This window comes from Scyliorhinus torazame, chromosome 1 (assembly GCF_047496885.1).
Source record: "Scyliorhinus torazame isolate Kashiwa2021f chromosome 1, sScyTor2.1, whole genome shotgun sequence".
In the NCBI taxonomy this organism is placed as follows: Eukaryota; Metazoa; Chordata; class Chondrichthyes; order Carcharhiniformes; family Scyliorhinidae; genus Scyliorhinus; species Scyliorhinus torazame.
In genome coordinates this window covers 255231580-255247464 of record NC_092707.1, presented here as the reverse complement: position 1 = coordinate 255247464, position 15885 = coordinate 255231580, and the positions used below count along the sequence as shown (strand labels likewise).

Genomic DNA, 15885 nt, shown 5'->3' with positions numbered 1-15885 from the left:
ATGTTGTTTGATTGGAACAGCATTTCCCACATCTACATCAAGAATAGCCATTTTAGTACTTCCTAATTTATCTCTACAAACTTGCCCACGTGAAAGCAATACCTCTTTCAGGTCAGTTCGTTTTTCCTCTGGAAGGTAACTCAACAATTTATCCCAATTTTTAAGAACATCCTCATTTTCCAATTTAATTTGAGGTATGTCAAATTCACAGTCATCTGGATTTGATTCGTCACTTTGAGTTAGAATCATGAAAACCTCCTCTTTTTTCCATCCTTCTCTTTCAAAGTACCTTTTAAGCATATTCACATGACACACTCGGTGAGTTTTCCTTCTATCACTTAATTTTCTTTCAATCTGATAAGGTCCACAAAACCTAGCTTTTAAAGGTTCACCTACCGCTGGTAACAACACTAAAACTTTATCTGCACTGGCAAAACTACGAACTTTGGATTTCTAGTCCGCTACCCGTTTCATCACATCTTGTGCAACTTTCAAATGTTGTCCAGCCAATTCACCTGCTCTATTGAATCGTTCCCTAAAATTTGACACGTAATCCAATAATGTAAGTTCCGATTTCTCACTCACCAACTTTTCCTTAATCAATTTAAGTGGTCCTCTTACCTCATGACCAAAAATTTGTTCAAAAGGACCAAATTTGGTTGACTCATTTGGTGCATCCCTAATTGCAAACTGTACGAATGGAATTCCTTTATCCCAATCCTCTGGGTAATCATGACAATAAGCCCTCAGCATTGTCTTTAATGTCAGATGCCACCTTTCTAACGCTCCCTGTGATTCTGGATGGTACGCAGTTGATATAAATTGTTTTATTCCTAAGCTATCCATAACTTTTTTAAATAACCTGGAGGTAAAATTTGATCCTTGATCCGATTGTATTTCTGTGGGTAGTCCATATCTAGTAAAGAATTTAAGTAACTCCTCCACAATCTTTTTAGCTGTAATATTACGTACCGGAATGCCCTCTGGAAACCTAGTAGACACATCCATTATCGCCAAAAGAGATTGATTCCCACTTTTCGTTTTCGGAAGCGATCCTACGCAATCAATTAGGACCCTTGTAAAAGGGTCCTCAAATGCTGCTATGGGTATTAAGGGCGCTGGTTTTATCACTGCTTGAGGTTTCCCTATCATTTGACATGTGTGACATGATTGACAAAATTTAACCACATCTTTATGTAGTCCAGGCCAATAAAAATGTTTTTGTATTTTAGCTTGAGTTTTCCTTATTCCCAAATGACCTCCCACTGGTACCTCATGTGCAGCTCGCAACACCTCCTTTCTATACACTACCGGCAATACTACTTGATGAACTTCTGCCCACTTTTCATCCGCCTGCATGTGTAAAGGTCTCCATTTTCTCATCAAGACATCACTTTTACGGTAATAGCACTCTGGTATGCACTCAGATTCCTCTTCCGTGTATGCTTTCTGATACATCCGTTTTATTTCTACATCTTTCTGTTGTAACTCCGCCAATTTTCGTGAACTAAAAATATCTGACTCATCCTCCACCTGTTCTTGTTACTTTTCAACCATCTGATCAAAAATCGTTTCTGATAATTGTACTTCAGCTTCATCTTCATCCTTTGATTTCTCCTCTTGTCTTAACCTGTGACTGTGCGACCTTGTTACTGCACAATCCGGAAACATCCCAGGATATTCGTCCTTCAACACTTCAGTTGTCTGATTTTCCACTGGCTTATCAACCACAGTAGGCATCACTCCCACCTGCGATCCAGCTATTTCATTACCCAAGATAAACTGTATTCCTAGACACGATAGTTTCTCTATTACTCCTACTACCACTTCACCACTCTTCACTGGACTTTCCAACCTTACCTTATATAATTGAAAACTACTCCTCTCACCCTGAATTCCACATATTACCACCTTTTCTGGCAACATTCTCCCCAAACTACATAACTCCTTACCTCTTACCATTAAAGATTGACTAGCTCCCATATCTCTTAAAATTGTGACGTCTTTACCTGCTCCTCCTGATACACGAGTAAACTTTACCCACATAAGTAAATTCTTTAAAGACATCTGGCACCTTCTTATCAATCACCTCTTGACCAGGCTGTACAATCTTTTGCGCCTCCTTCGCTTAATTTCGTCTTTCCTTTTCCACTTTAACAAACCCCACTGTCTTACCCTGTTTTACGACATTAGCCTTCCCAGTGCTTTTCTTCAACCACCAACACTGTGACATTACATGGCCTAGTTTATTACAGTGAAAACATTTGAAACTTTTCATTTGTTTTCCACCCTCCTGGATTTCTTTTTTAATCTGAGCTACACTCTCATTATTATCTCCCATCAGATCACCTTTACTTTTACCACTTGAGTATTTCTCATATCCCCAGTTTCTATCCCTCATAGGCTGAAGCTGATGTCAGAAACCAAGCTTTGATTTATGAACTAATCCATAATCATCTGCCATTTCTGCTGCTAATCTCGCAATTTTAACCCTCTGCTCTTCCACATGAGTTCTCACTACATCAGGAATTGAATTTTTAAACTCCTCCAAAAGTATAATTTCTCTGAGAGCTTCATACGTTTGGTCTATTTTCAAAGCCCTTATCCACCTATCAAAAGTACTCTGTTTGATCCTTTCAAACTCCATGTATGTTTGACCAAATTCTTTCCTTAAATTTCTAAACCTTTATCTATGGGCTTCAGGCACTAGTTCATATGCACCTAAGATGGATTTTTTCACCTCCTCATACGTTCCAGATACCTCCTCCAGTAGTGATGCAAACACTTCACTAGCTCTACCTACCAGCTTTGTTTGAATCAGTAAAACCCACATGTCCTGTGGCCATTTCGTTTGTTTAGCTACCTTCTCAAATGAAATGAAAAAGGCTTCCACCTCCTTCTCGTCAAACCTTTATTTTCTCCTTTCTTCTCTCTCCTTTTCTTTTTCGTCTCTCTCTCTTTCTTTTTTCTCTCTATCTCTCTTTCTTTTGCCGCTCTCTCTCTCTTTCTTTTTCCTCGCTTTCGTATTCAAGCTGCTTTAATTCTTTCTCATGTTCCATTTGTTTAATTTGTAACAGAATTTTTGCCATTTCCAATGAGTCAACCTGTATCTCAGGCAACTTTAAATGCTTAGTCACCACCATAATTACGTCACCTTTTCGCATTTTGTCAGGTAATGTTAATTGCAATGTTTTTGCCAAATCTAACAGTCTGCTTTTAGTCTCAGTCCATAAGGTACTGCGTGTGACCGTCTCCATCCCCAAAAACTTCAGAGTCTCTGAAAGAGCCATTGTCCACAACACACACCCCACTTAAACTAGAATACCACACCTGATAAGCAACCACAATATGCTCACCCCTCACTGTCTTTAAGTTCACTAAGCCATCTCAATAGATAGACTTTTATCCCCCTCGAGCCCCCAATTTTTTATCGGCCAGGGTTTAGAGAACCTCAAAGTGTATCATGGATTTCACCTGACCCACAACTTTTAATAGATTGTGGTATGGGGAGCACACGGCCCACTCTGCAGAAGTGGTACAGTAGAAATGGAAAAGTATTTTTTCAAGCAAAACAATGTTTATTCTATGAACTCAAGTTAACCTTTCTAAAACATCTTTGCAACCATCAATTCAAATACAACCCCCAAAGAATACAACACTAAGTAATCCTTAATAACTTCCCAAACAACATCCAGAAGACAAAAGAAACACCTTTTAACAGAAGCAGATTAGGTTTACATTCACTACTGAGAACATTTATAATTCTGAATTCACCAAACGATCAAGAGATAGTCTTTTCATGGCAGAGAGATCAACAGTACACCTGCTCTGTCTGGCTTCAGCGCCAACGCTAAAATGAAACAAAAACACAACCTGCAGCCAACAGCCTAAAACGAAAGTAAAAAGCTGACAGACAGCCCTGCTCCACCCACTCTCTGACATCACTGCAGTAGTAAACACCCATTTCTTAAAGGTACTCTCACTACAGATATTTATATACACACCCATTTATAAACACCCATTTCTTAAAGATACTCTCACATGACACTAGACTGAGCTACTGTCACAGGTTGTGAAAATGAAGTTAGTAAACGTAGTTTACAGACCTCTGGAGAGTTTGGGAGGGATTACAGACAAGAAACTTTGTCATAGGGCGGGATTCTCCGGTCTCCGACGCCAAAATCGTGTTCGGCGATCAGCCGGAGAATACCCGATTCCAACCAAATTGCGGCCGGCGCCGCTTTCGCGATGCTCTGCCCCCTCCAAAGCAGTGTACTCGCAGAGTACGCCGTGCCATGTACGGACGGCCTCAGGACTTTGCCTGAGGCCCGATCCTCTGATGCTCCGCTCTCGACCGGCCGAGTTCCCGATGGCGTGAGACACGTGTGGTCTCAGCTGTCGGTTACTTGGCGCGATGGCTGCGGACTCAGTCCAGCACCATCACAGTAAGGGGAGGGCCGCTCCGTGGGCGGGGGGGCGACGTTATTCTAGCTCCCTGCTAGCTCCCAGCAAAACCGGGAATCGGTGGCTGTTTTGCGCCATTTTTTTCTGATGCAAAACGCCACCTTTCCCACGCGGGTGTGGGGACATAGCCCCAGAATCGGGGAATCAGCCCATAGTATTCCTCAAGTAGGTCAGGGCCTGCTGCATTGTGATTCTCACTTCTCAGAGTGGTGCCAATAGAGGCTGGGAAGCTCACCTTTTCTGGCTAGGAAATGTAGTTGGCGTCAAGGGCCCAATTCATGGATGGATGGATGTAGTTTCCCACTTATCACGCCTCTTCCAGCATAATAGCTGCAAAGAAATCTAGGCCACTATTGCCAAAGGATTAAGTACCAGTCAGTGCACAGTGGTTAGGTGAGGAGGAATTTATTTCCCTCCGAGGGTTGTTAATCTTTTAAACTGTCCACCCCAGAGAGCAGTGGCGGCCGGGTCATTGAATATAGACAAGGTTGAGTTACACAGACATTTGGGGCGCGATTCTCCGGAAAAATGTCTAGGTATGGTAGCGAGCGGGAATGGCAGCGAGATTTCCGGCGCTTGGCCCAGGGAGGACGGCAACGCTATTCAACACTGAAGAGGCCTCACGGATTTCTCACCGTAAATGAAGGCTCGCCAGCTGGTTCGCCGGGACTGCGCTCGCCGGCCCCCTGCTAACAGGTCGAGCAACACTTAAGCTGTACTTGGTCAACCAACCCCAGCCAGCTCGCAACAATGGCGCTGAGGAGACCAGCCCCAATATCTGGGCAGGCTGCTCGACGCTGTGGAGGCCTGGAGGGATGTCCTGTTCCACTGAGGGTCCCGGAGCATGAGACATAGGGCAGCAGTTGCTGCCTGGGATGGGTTGGCAGCAACTGTGAGCTCGGGGAATGTAACCAGAGGACTGGTCTCCAGTGCCGGAAAAAGGTCAACGACCTACATCGGGCAGCATGAGTGAGTAGACACCGACATCGCCCATCCCCACTCAAGGGAGCATCAACCACTCCCCCCAATCCCCCAGGCGGCCCCCAACCTTCCTCCACCCCCCACCCCCTTCAAACCCCCCACCCCAACCCTCCTTCCACATCTCCACTCACACTGTGAACCATGAGTGACGCTAACGATGCCCTCTGTGTGTCTCCTCAGGTAAAAGCTCTCTTCTAATTGTCGGGAAAGGGTCCAGACTGGCGGAGGGGTGCAGACTTAAGAATCATCACCTCCTTCAAGGAGTGTGCCCTGGAGGTGACTGGGGTGGCCGAGGACAGAACAGTCACCCACACGGAGGCTGGCAAACGTCGCGGAGGTGAGGATCCACCAGGCTCCACCCGGGGGACCTATCAAACGTGAATTGTTATTGCCTTACTGACTGATCCATCCCTCCCACTGACCACATGTCCAATCTCCCGCAGGTCCTCCAGTTGACGGCGCTGCCCCATCCCGGGCAGCCACCCTCCTGCCTCACACGAGACCACCTCAGCGGAGAGCTCCGACGATGCAACTGTTATAGTTGCGGCACAGCTGTCATCCCGACCCTCCACCAGTGCAGATACACACACCTCAGTGGTAAATGTTCATGGACAGGCTTCAGGGGCACCATCTGGTGAGCACCACACTGCTGATGATGCACATCAGATGAAGGCATGAATCCCCAGGCGAGACAGCAGTCGGAGGTCTGCTGGATCCCAGAACCCAGCTGCGTCCCAGTCTGATGTTGAGCCTGTGGTACAGAGGTATCCAGAGCTAAGGGAGATGATTGGGAGGAGCCGGGATATTCAATGGGAGATGTCCGGATCATTCCTGCAGATCCATAGCCACTTGGAGGAGTCCCAGAAGCTACAGATGCAGGCGATGTCACCAGCAATGCATGGCACCAAGGCCAACACTGCTAGGGTGGCGACTGCAGTGTAGAATCTTGTGCACGACCGGCACCATTAATGAAGGTGTACAAGGCGTCACACAGTCGGTGATGGCCGTGGCTGAGGATCTCGGGAGAATGTCTGACTGGGATGTCACCCAGTACCAGTCTGACCTTGATGAAGTTCTGCGGGGCATATCTCGCTCTCATGCAGACATGGCCAAGGTGCTGCAAAGCATGTCCCAGTTGCAGGTGGCCATTGCCGAGACGTTGTAGAGCATGTCTCAGTCACTGAGGAGCTTTGCCGAGGGCGTCGACACAATGTTGCTGACTATGGGGAACCACCAGGGCTGGCAGAGCCAGATGATGCTGGGGCAGCCAGGGCTTGAACCAAGGTAAACCCCAGCGCCCTATGGGCACCAACCGGGTGGAGGGGGTGCTGGGTGCCAACCCGGACTGATCCCATGGAGTGGCGATGGTGGCCACCAACTCCCCCGAGTTGCACCGCTCTGATGAGGCCACGTCTCGCAGCCAGCACACTGACGGGCGGCACGGCTGTGCATGTGCCACTGACAAATGATTCAGGGCCTTCCGGCCCCAGAGCCCCCAGAGGATGCCCGACAGGGGCATTCAGATAAGTAGCTGGTTGCTTCCACCTCAGATGTGCATCCTGGGGAAACCCGATGAAGAAGATTCAAACTCTCCCAGTAGTAACAAAAGATTTATTGAGTAACTACAACAATATTTACATGAGTTCCTTATTTTAACTTTGATACTAGTGATAAGGTTAACAAGATCTAACTATGGTAACTATACGTACTCCACTGGCCATCTAACTAGTCTGCTATTGCTTCGATCACAGTGCACCCAAGAGTGAGAGAGAGACCCAATGTGGCTGCCTTTTATACCCCTGTTAGTCCGGCCCTCTAGTGATCATGTGGTGCTACTGATTACACATTAACCCCTTGTGTATATGTACACACAGAATCACCACAGGGCATTTACTAAATTTCAGTCTAATTAATTTCTCTGACCCTACATTTTACTGATACTAATTTGTTTCAAGTCCTCAATCTCACTAGACGTGTGACACCCCAATGTTTCAGGAAGGATTTTTGTATCTTCCTCCATTAAGCCAGACACAAAGAGCTGGATTTTTTGCTCCTGCCATTGGTTGGAATCCTGGCAGATAAGGGGACTAAATTTGGCATAATGGAAAAAGTCTGCTACCCGACTTTGATGACGGGTTAAAGGTTTTCCCACTGATCTATGTCGAGAACTACATTTGCATTCATCAGCATCCCCTGAAAACTCATTAACCTGCTGGAATTACGATCCCCCTCAAAATTAAAACCCCTGCCAGCGGTTTATTAGAATTGTCTGTTTCCTGATTGTATATAAGTGGTGTGTACCTGGCGAGCTTTACTTCATCTCGAGGTATGCAGTGCTGTGACATTTCAGGTGCGTGTCTCAGAAGCTGTGCCAAGGCTGGGCAGGGGTACAGGCTTATGCGGGAAGTGGGGGAGGTGTCCTAGTGCGTGAGGTTGCTGGTGTTGGCGGTGGGGTCCTGAGGGGAGAATTCAGGATACTGATGGTAGGATGGAACAGTCACAGCCAGAAGGGGAAGTGGGATTCGGTAGGGTAACAGTGTCAGAGTCTGGCAGGTGAAGGTCTCATCAGGTGCTTCATGGAGGGGGACAAGATTTGGATAACGTATGGGGGCAGGGTCAGTGTGAGCACATGGATAGTAACATGTGTCGCCTCTGAGGGGAGGAAAAGCTTGTGGAGATGAATAATGGTAGGGTCCAGGATAATGGGGGAGGTTCGAGGATGATGAAGGCAGAGGAATGGTGATATTCGGTGGGTCTATGGTGATGGGTAGAAGTCGGTGGATGATGGGGCAGGGTAGAAGGTGGCGCAGCCTGTTGAAAAGGTACGCACCCCATTTTCGCAAGGTTGTTCTTGACAACATAGTTTGGATTTGTAAATCTTCAAAGTGGGTGGAAGGCCTTTTCAGGTGGATTAGTTCAAGGTCAGCACAAGTGATCGACTAAAGGGTAATTATGAGGGTTCAATCCCGGCCCCGGGTCACTGTCTGTGTGGAGTTTGCACATTCTCCTCGTGTCTGCGTGGGTCTCACCCCCACAACCCAAAGATGTGCAGGTTAGGTGAAACAAAATAATTGGGTACTCTAAATTTATTTAAAAAAATAAAAATTTTTGGTCCTTCACGATATCCTTTACCTGTAAGGGGTGGGGTGAGAAGCCATGTCTAGTGAACACCAGGCGAAGACTTAGTACTAGCCTTCTGGCTTTGGGATGGAGGAAAACCTGTAAAGGACATGCACACTAACGGTATCAATTCAATTCATTCACACATCCACTGATGCATCAATGATTCAGGCTGCAAGCAACCCTGCTTTGATAATAGTTCTCATTCAGATGAGGAGATGAAAGGCCTGTCATCGGTTGGCCCAGGGCTATGAGGAGAAAGGGCCTGAGCAGAAAGAGACAGCAAGGCTTCTAGAAGGTAAAGAGTCTGACAAACATGGAACACTGCAACTGTGTGTATTGACCCAATGGTGATACTCTTATCGAAAGGTGAGTGGGAGGCAATGCCAAAGGCACCTTCAGATGTTGCAGGATATGGTTGCTTACATCTGTGAATATCTCCAGTACAAGCTGTGGTTTCATGGACTCTGGAGGAGTAAAGCAGAGTCCCTGGCCTGCAATGAGTGAATGCCCTTCCAGGTGCCTTTAAATATGACACCAGGGCCTTCGATTCCACGAGGTAACAGCGGTAAAGGTGACTTCCTGCCTGCCCCAACACATAATTTGCTGACTTCCTCGCTGATGCATGATTAATGAGCTGAAAAGCATAAGATTGCACATGTTCACCTAACCCGCCACCCAGCAGGAATAATGTTGAGTTTCCCCATCCGCCACTGTACTTAGCCTCCAGAATAGAAAATTCTTCTCAAAGGAGTTGTTTACTTTCTCTGCCATTTCCTTATTACCCATTAAAAATAATCCAGCTCTGCCTACAATGGGCTCACATTTGGCTATACTAACCTTTTTCTCAGCCCATACTACCTCAGTAGACGAGTCCTCATCAAACGTCCTTTCTGCCACCGTAATACTGACCTTGACTAACAATGCCACCCCTCCCCCTCTTTTACCACCTTCCCTGAGCTTACTGAAATATCTAAACCCCGGAACCTGTAACAACCATTCCTGTCCCTGTTCTATCCATGTGTCCGAAATGACCACAACATCGAAGTCCCAGGTACCAACCCATGCCGCAAGTTCACCCACCTTATTCCGGATGCTCCTGGCATTGAAGAAGACACACTTTAAACCACCTTCCTGACTGCCGGTACACTCCTGCAACTTTGAAACCTTACTCATGACCTCACTACTCTCAACCTCCTGTATACTGGAGCTACAATTCAGGTTCCCAATGCCCTGCAGAACTAGTTTAAACCCTCCCGAAGAGCATTAGCAAATTTCCCCCCCAGGATATTGGTACCTATCTGGTCCAGGTGTAGACCATCCCGTTTGTAGAGGTCCCACCGACCCCAGAATGAGCCCCAATTATCCAGAAATCTGAAACCCTCCCTCCTGCACCATCCCTGTAGCCACGTGTTCAACTCCTCTCTCTCCCTATTCCTCGTCTCGCTAGCACATAGCACGGGTAACAACCCAGAGATAATAACTCTGTTTGTCCTAGATCTAAGTTTCCACCCGAGCTCCCTGAATTCCTCCCTTACATCCCTATCCCTTTTCCTACCTATGTCGTTGGTACCTATGTGGACCACGACTTGGGGCTGCTCCTCGTCCCTCTTAACGATCCCGAAAACACGATCCGAGACATCACGGACCCTAGCACCTGGGAGGCAACACACCAACTGCGAGTCTCTCTTGTTCCCACAGAATCTCCTATCTATCCCCCTAACTATGGAGTCTCCAATGACTAATGCTCTACTCCTCTCCCCCCTTCCCTTCTGAGCAACAGGGACAGACTCTGTGCCAGAGACATGTACCCCATGGCTTACCCCTGGTAAGTCCCCCCCCCAACAGTATCCAAAGCGGTATACATGTTACTAAGGGGAACGACCACAGGGGATCCCTGTACTGACTGCTTCCTCCCAGCCCCTTTCACCGTCACCCATCTATCTTTATTCTTTGGAGTAACTACATCCCTGAAGCTTCTATCTATAACCACCTCTGCCTCCCGAATGATCCGAAGTTCATCCAGCTCCAGCTCCAGAACGCGGTTTCTGAGGAGCTGGAGATGGGTGCATTTCTCTTTAAAGTCAGATACTTTAGTTCAATCTGATCATAGAGTCCCTTGCAATTTTCCAACACAGGAGCATTGGTTATCACAGCTTTCAGGTAGTCAAATGCCTGTTGAAAGTCCGCTGTCCATTGACATTTTTTACGTTCTTCAGCAGGTCCATCAGTGGAGCAATCACGCTACAAACCTTTTGCACAAATGTTCGATCAAATCCACTCATGCCACGAAATCGCATTATTTCCCGTCGTCTTGAGGATATCGGAAACTCCTCAAGGAAAGTGACTTGGGCTTTTCCAAATTCACTTTTGGCTAGGTTTTTCATCAAACCCGCCTCCTGAAGTCGATCAAATGACTCCATCAGATGTTTTAAATGTTCTTTCCATGTCTGGCTGAAAATTACCAGATCGTCGATGTATACCGCACAATTGGGTAATCCTGACACGACTGTGTTCGTTAACCGCTGAAATGTGGCTGGGGCGTTTTTCATGCCAAATGGCATAACTTTGAATTGGTATATACCATCTGGAGTCAAAAAGCTGAAATCTCCTTTGCCCTTTCGGATAAAGGTACCTGCCAGTAACCTTTAAGTAAATCCAATTTGGAAATAAAAGCGGACTGTCCCACTTTCTCAATGCAATCCTCCAAACGTGGGATAGGACAAGAGTCCGTACTTGTAACTGCATTAACCTTTCTATAGTCCACACACAACCGTTGGGCACCGTCTGGTTTAGGTGCCATCACTATTGGCTGCAACCCATTTCAATTATGCCATTTTTAAGCATATTCTCAATCTCTTTGTTAACCTGTGCCAATTTTAAAGGGTTAAATCTATATAGATGCTGTTTGATCGGAACAGCATTTCCCACATCTACATCATGTATAGCCATTTTAGTACTTCCCAATTTATCTCCACAAACCTGCCCATGTGATATCAATAACTCTTTCAGGTCAGTCCGTTTTTCCTCTGGAAGGTAACTCACCAATTTATCCCAATTTTTAAGAACATCCTCATTTTCCAATTTAATTTGAGGTATGTCGAAATCACAGTCATCTGGATTTGGTTCGTCACTTTGAGTTAGAATCATTAAAACCTCATCCTTTTGCTCTCCTTCCCTTTCAAAGTACCTTTTAAGCATATTCACATGACACACTCAGCGAGTCTTCCTTCTATCTGGTGTTTTTACCACATAATTCACCTCACGTAATTTCCTTTAAATCTGATAAGGTCCACAAAGCCTAGCTTTTAAAGGCTCACCTACCACTGGTAACAACACTAAAACTTTATCTCCACTGACAAAACTACGAACTTTGGATTTCTTGTCCGCGACCCGTTTCATCACATTTTGTGCAACTTTCAAATGCTATCTAGCCAATTCACCTGCTCTATTTAATCGTTCCCTAAAATTTGACACGTAATCCAATAATGTAATTTCCGATTTCTCACTCACCAATTTTTCCTTACTCAATTTAAGTGGTCCTCTTACCTCATGACCAAAAATTAGTTCAAAAGGGCTAAATTTGGTTGACTCATTCGGTGCATCCATAATTGCAAACAGTACGAATGGAATTCCTTTATCCCAATCCTCTGGATAATCTTGACAATAAGCCCTCAACATTGTCTTTAATGTCTGATGCCACCCTTCTAATGCTCCCTGCGATTCTGGATGGTACGCAGTTGATTTAAATTGTTTTATTCCTAAGCTATCCATAACTTCTTTGAATAACTTTGAGGTAAAATTTGATCCTTTATCCGATTGTATTTCTGTGGGTTGTCCATATCTAGTAAAGAAATTAAGTAATTCCTCCACAATCTTTTTAGCTGTATATTACCATACTGGAATGGCCTCTGGAAACCTAGTAGACACATCCATTATAGTCAAAAGATATTGATTCCCACTTTTTGTTTTAGGAAGTGGTCCTACGTAATCAATTAGGACCCTTGTAAAAGGTTCCTCAAATGCTGGAATGGGTATTAAGGGCGTTGGTTTTATCACTGCTTGAGGTTTCCCTATCACTTGACTTGTGTGACATGATTGAAAAAATGTAACTACATCTTTATGTAGTCCAGGCCAATAAAAATGTTTCTGGCTTTTAGCTTGAGTTTTCCTTATCCCCAAATGACCTCCCACTGGTACCTCATGTGCAACTCACAACATCTCCTTTCTATACTTCCCCGGCAATACTACTTGATGAACTTCTGCCCACTTTTCATCCGCCTGCATATGTAAAGGTCTCCATTTTCTCATCAAGACATTACTTTTATGGTAATAACACTCTGGTATACACTCAGATTCCTCTTCCGTGTATGCTTTCTGATACATCCGTTTTATTTCTATATCTTTCTGTTGTAACTCTGCCAATTTTCCTGAACTAAAAGTATCCGCCTCATCCTCCACCTGTTCTTGATCAAAAATCGTTTCTGATAATTGCACTTCAACTTCATCTTCACTCTTTGATTACTCCTCTTGTCTTAACCTGTGACTTTATGACCTTGTTACTACACAATCCGGAAAAATCCCAGTTGTCTGATTTTCCACTGGTTTATCAACCACAGTATGCATCACTCCCACTTGCGATCCAGCTATATCATTACCCAAGATAAACTGTATTCCTGGACAAGATAGTTTCTCTATTACTCCTACTACCACTTCACCACTCTTCAGTGGACTTTCCAACCTTACCTTATATAATGGAAAGCTACTCCTCTCACCCTGAATTCCAATATTACCACCTTTTCTGGCAACATTCTTCCCAAACTACATAACTCCTCATCTTTTACCATTAAAGACTGACTAGCTCCCGTACCTCTTAAAATTGTGACGTCTTTACCTGCTCCTCCTGATAAACATGAGAAAACTTTATCCATACAAGTAAATTCTTTGAAAACATCTGACACCTTCTTATCAATCACCTCTTGAACAGTCTGTGCAATCTTTTGCACCTCCTTCACTTCCCTTGCGCTTTCCTTTACCACTCTAACAAACCCCACTGTCTTATCCTGTTTTACCACATCAGCCTTCCCAGTGCTTTTCTTCAACCACCAACACTGTGACTTTACATGGCCTAGTTAATTACAGTGAAAATATTTGAAACTTTTCATTTATTTTCCACCCTCCTATATTTCTTTTTTAATCTGAGGTACACTCTCCTTATTATCTCCTATCAGATCACCTTTACTTTTACCACTTGAGTATTTCTCATATCCCCAGTTTCTGCCCCTCATAGGCTGAAGCTGATGTCAGAAACCAAGCTTTGATTTATGAACTAATCCATAATCATCTGCCATTTCTGCTGCTAATCTCGCAATTTTAACCCTCTGCTCTTCCACATGAGTTCTCACTACATCAGGAATTGAATTTTTAAACTCCTCCAAAAGTATAATTTCTCTGAGAGCTTCATACGTTTGGTCTATTTTCAAAGCCCTTATCCACCTATCAAAAGTACTCTGTTTGATCCTTTCAAACTCCATGTATGTTTGACCAAATTCTTTCCTTAAATTTCTAAACCTTTGTCTATGGGCTTCAGGCACTAGTTCATATGCACCTAAGATGGATTTTTTCACCTCCTCATACGTTCCAGATACCTCCTCCAGTAGTGATGCAAACACTTCACTAGCTCTACCTACCAGCTTTGTTTGAATCAGTAAAACCCACATGTCCTGTGGCCATTTCATTTGTTTAGCTACCTTCTCAAATGAAATGAAAAAGGCTTCTACCTCCTTCTCACCAAACCTTGGCAATGCTTTGACATATTTAAATAGATACCCACCACACCTTCGACTATGACGCTCTTTCTCACTATCCTCATCACTATCATCCAACTGTACATAGAGTTCATAGAACTCTCATTTTCCTTCATGTCTGCCAATTTTAACTGACTGTCATGTTTCATGGCCATTTTCTGAAGTTCAAACTCTCTTTCTTTATCTTTTTCCCTGATCTGTATCTCCCTTTCTCTTTCTTTTTGTTCTGCTAGGGCTATTCTTTCTCTCTCCTTTTCTTTTTCCTCTCTCTTTCTTTTTCCGCTCTCTCTCTTTCATATTCAAGCTGCTTTAATTATTTCTCATGTTCCATTTGTTTACTTTGCAACTGAATTTTTGCCATTTCCAATGAGTCAAACTGTATCTCAGGCAACTTTAAATGCTTAGTCACCGCCATAATTACCTCATCTTTTTGCATTTTGTCAGGTAATATTAACTGCAATCTTTTTGCCAAATCTAACAGTCTGCTTTTAATCTCTGTCCGGAAGGTACTGCATGTGACCGTCTCCACCCCCAAAAAGTTCTGAGCCTCTGAAAGAGCCATTGTTCACAAAACACTCCCCACTTAAACTAAAATACCACACCTGAAAAGCAACCACAATATGCTCACCCCTCACTGTCTTTAAGTTCACTAAGCCAATCCAATGGATAGACTTTTATCCCGGACGAGCCCCCCAATTGTTATGTGTCAGTGTTTAGAGAATCCCAAAGTGTATCATGGAGTTCACCTGACCCACAACTTTTAATAGATTGTGGTATGGGGAGCACATGGCTCACTCGACAGGCGTGGTGCAGCAGAAATGGACCAGTATTTTTAAAAACAAAACAATGTTTATTCTATGAACTCAAGTTAACCTTTCTAAAACAAACAGTGACCATCTTAGCAACCAGTAAGTCAAATACACCCCCCAAAGAATACAACACTAAGTAATCTGTATGCTGCCCTTTTCACCCAGAAGACTTAACAAACCTTTAAACAGAAGCCCATCAGGGTTTACATTCAATACTGAAAACATTTATAATTCTGAATTTACCAAATGATTAAGAGATAGTCCTTCATTGCAGCGAGAGTTCAACAGTACAGCTGCTTGTTCTGACTTCAGCTGCAACACACTGAAAAACGAAACCAAAAAGACAGAGACACACCCAAGCGTTTCTCAAAGTGAAACTAAAAAGCAGAACCCGAGCTCAGCTCCACCCACACTCTGACATCACTGCAGTAACATGAGCAGCCAAACATTTCTTAAAGCGACATTCTCATGACAAGATGGATGTTATCTTTTCTTTCCACTTGTAATGATTTTCACTGTAAACTCACAGAAATAGCAGTCAGGCAGCATTTGAGAGAGAGAGAAGGACAGCTTCTTCTTTCAGGGTCTAGGAGCTTCTGCCGTCAGACAGTAGGCAGCAGAGCAGAGAGAGTGGGCTGCCTCCACCTTGTATTAAGGCTAAGACAGGTAGACGGAGTTGAGATGGGCGGATGTTATAATCTAAT

At 44.4% G+C, this 15885-nt stretch overlaps 1 protein-coding gene across 4 annotated transcripts in view; it reads right to left on the bottom strand.

Moving 5' to 3' along the window:
- adgb (androglobin) overlaps positions 1-15885 on the bottom strand; it is a 612248-nt gene that overhangs the window by 228908 nt on the left and 367455 nt on the right. The gene's annotated exons all lie outside the window — the stretch shown is intronic.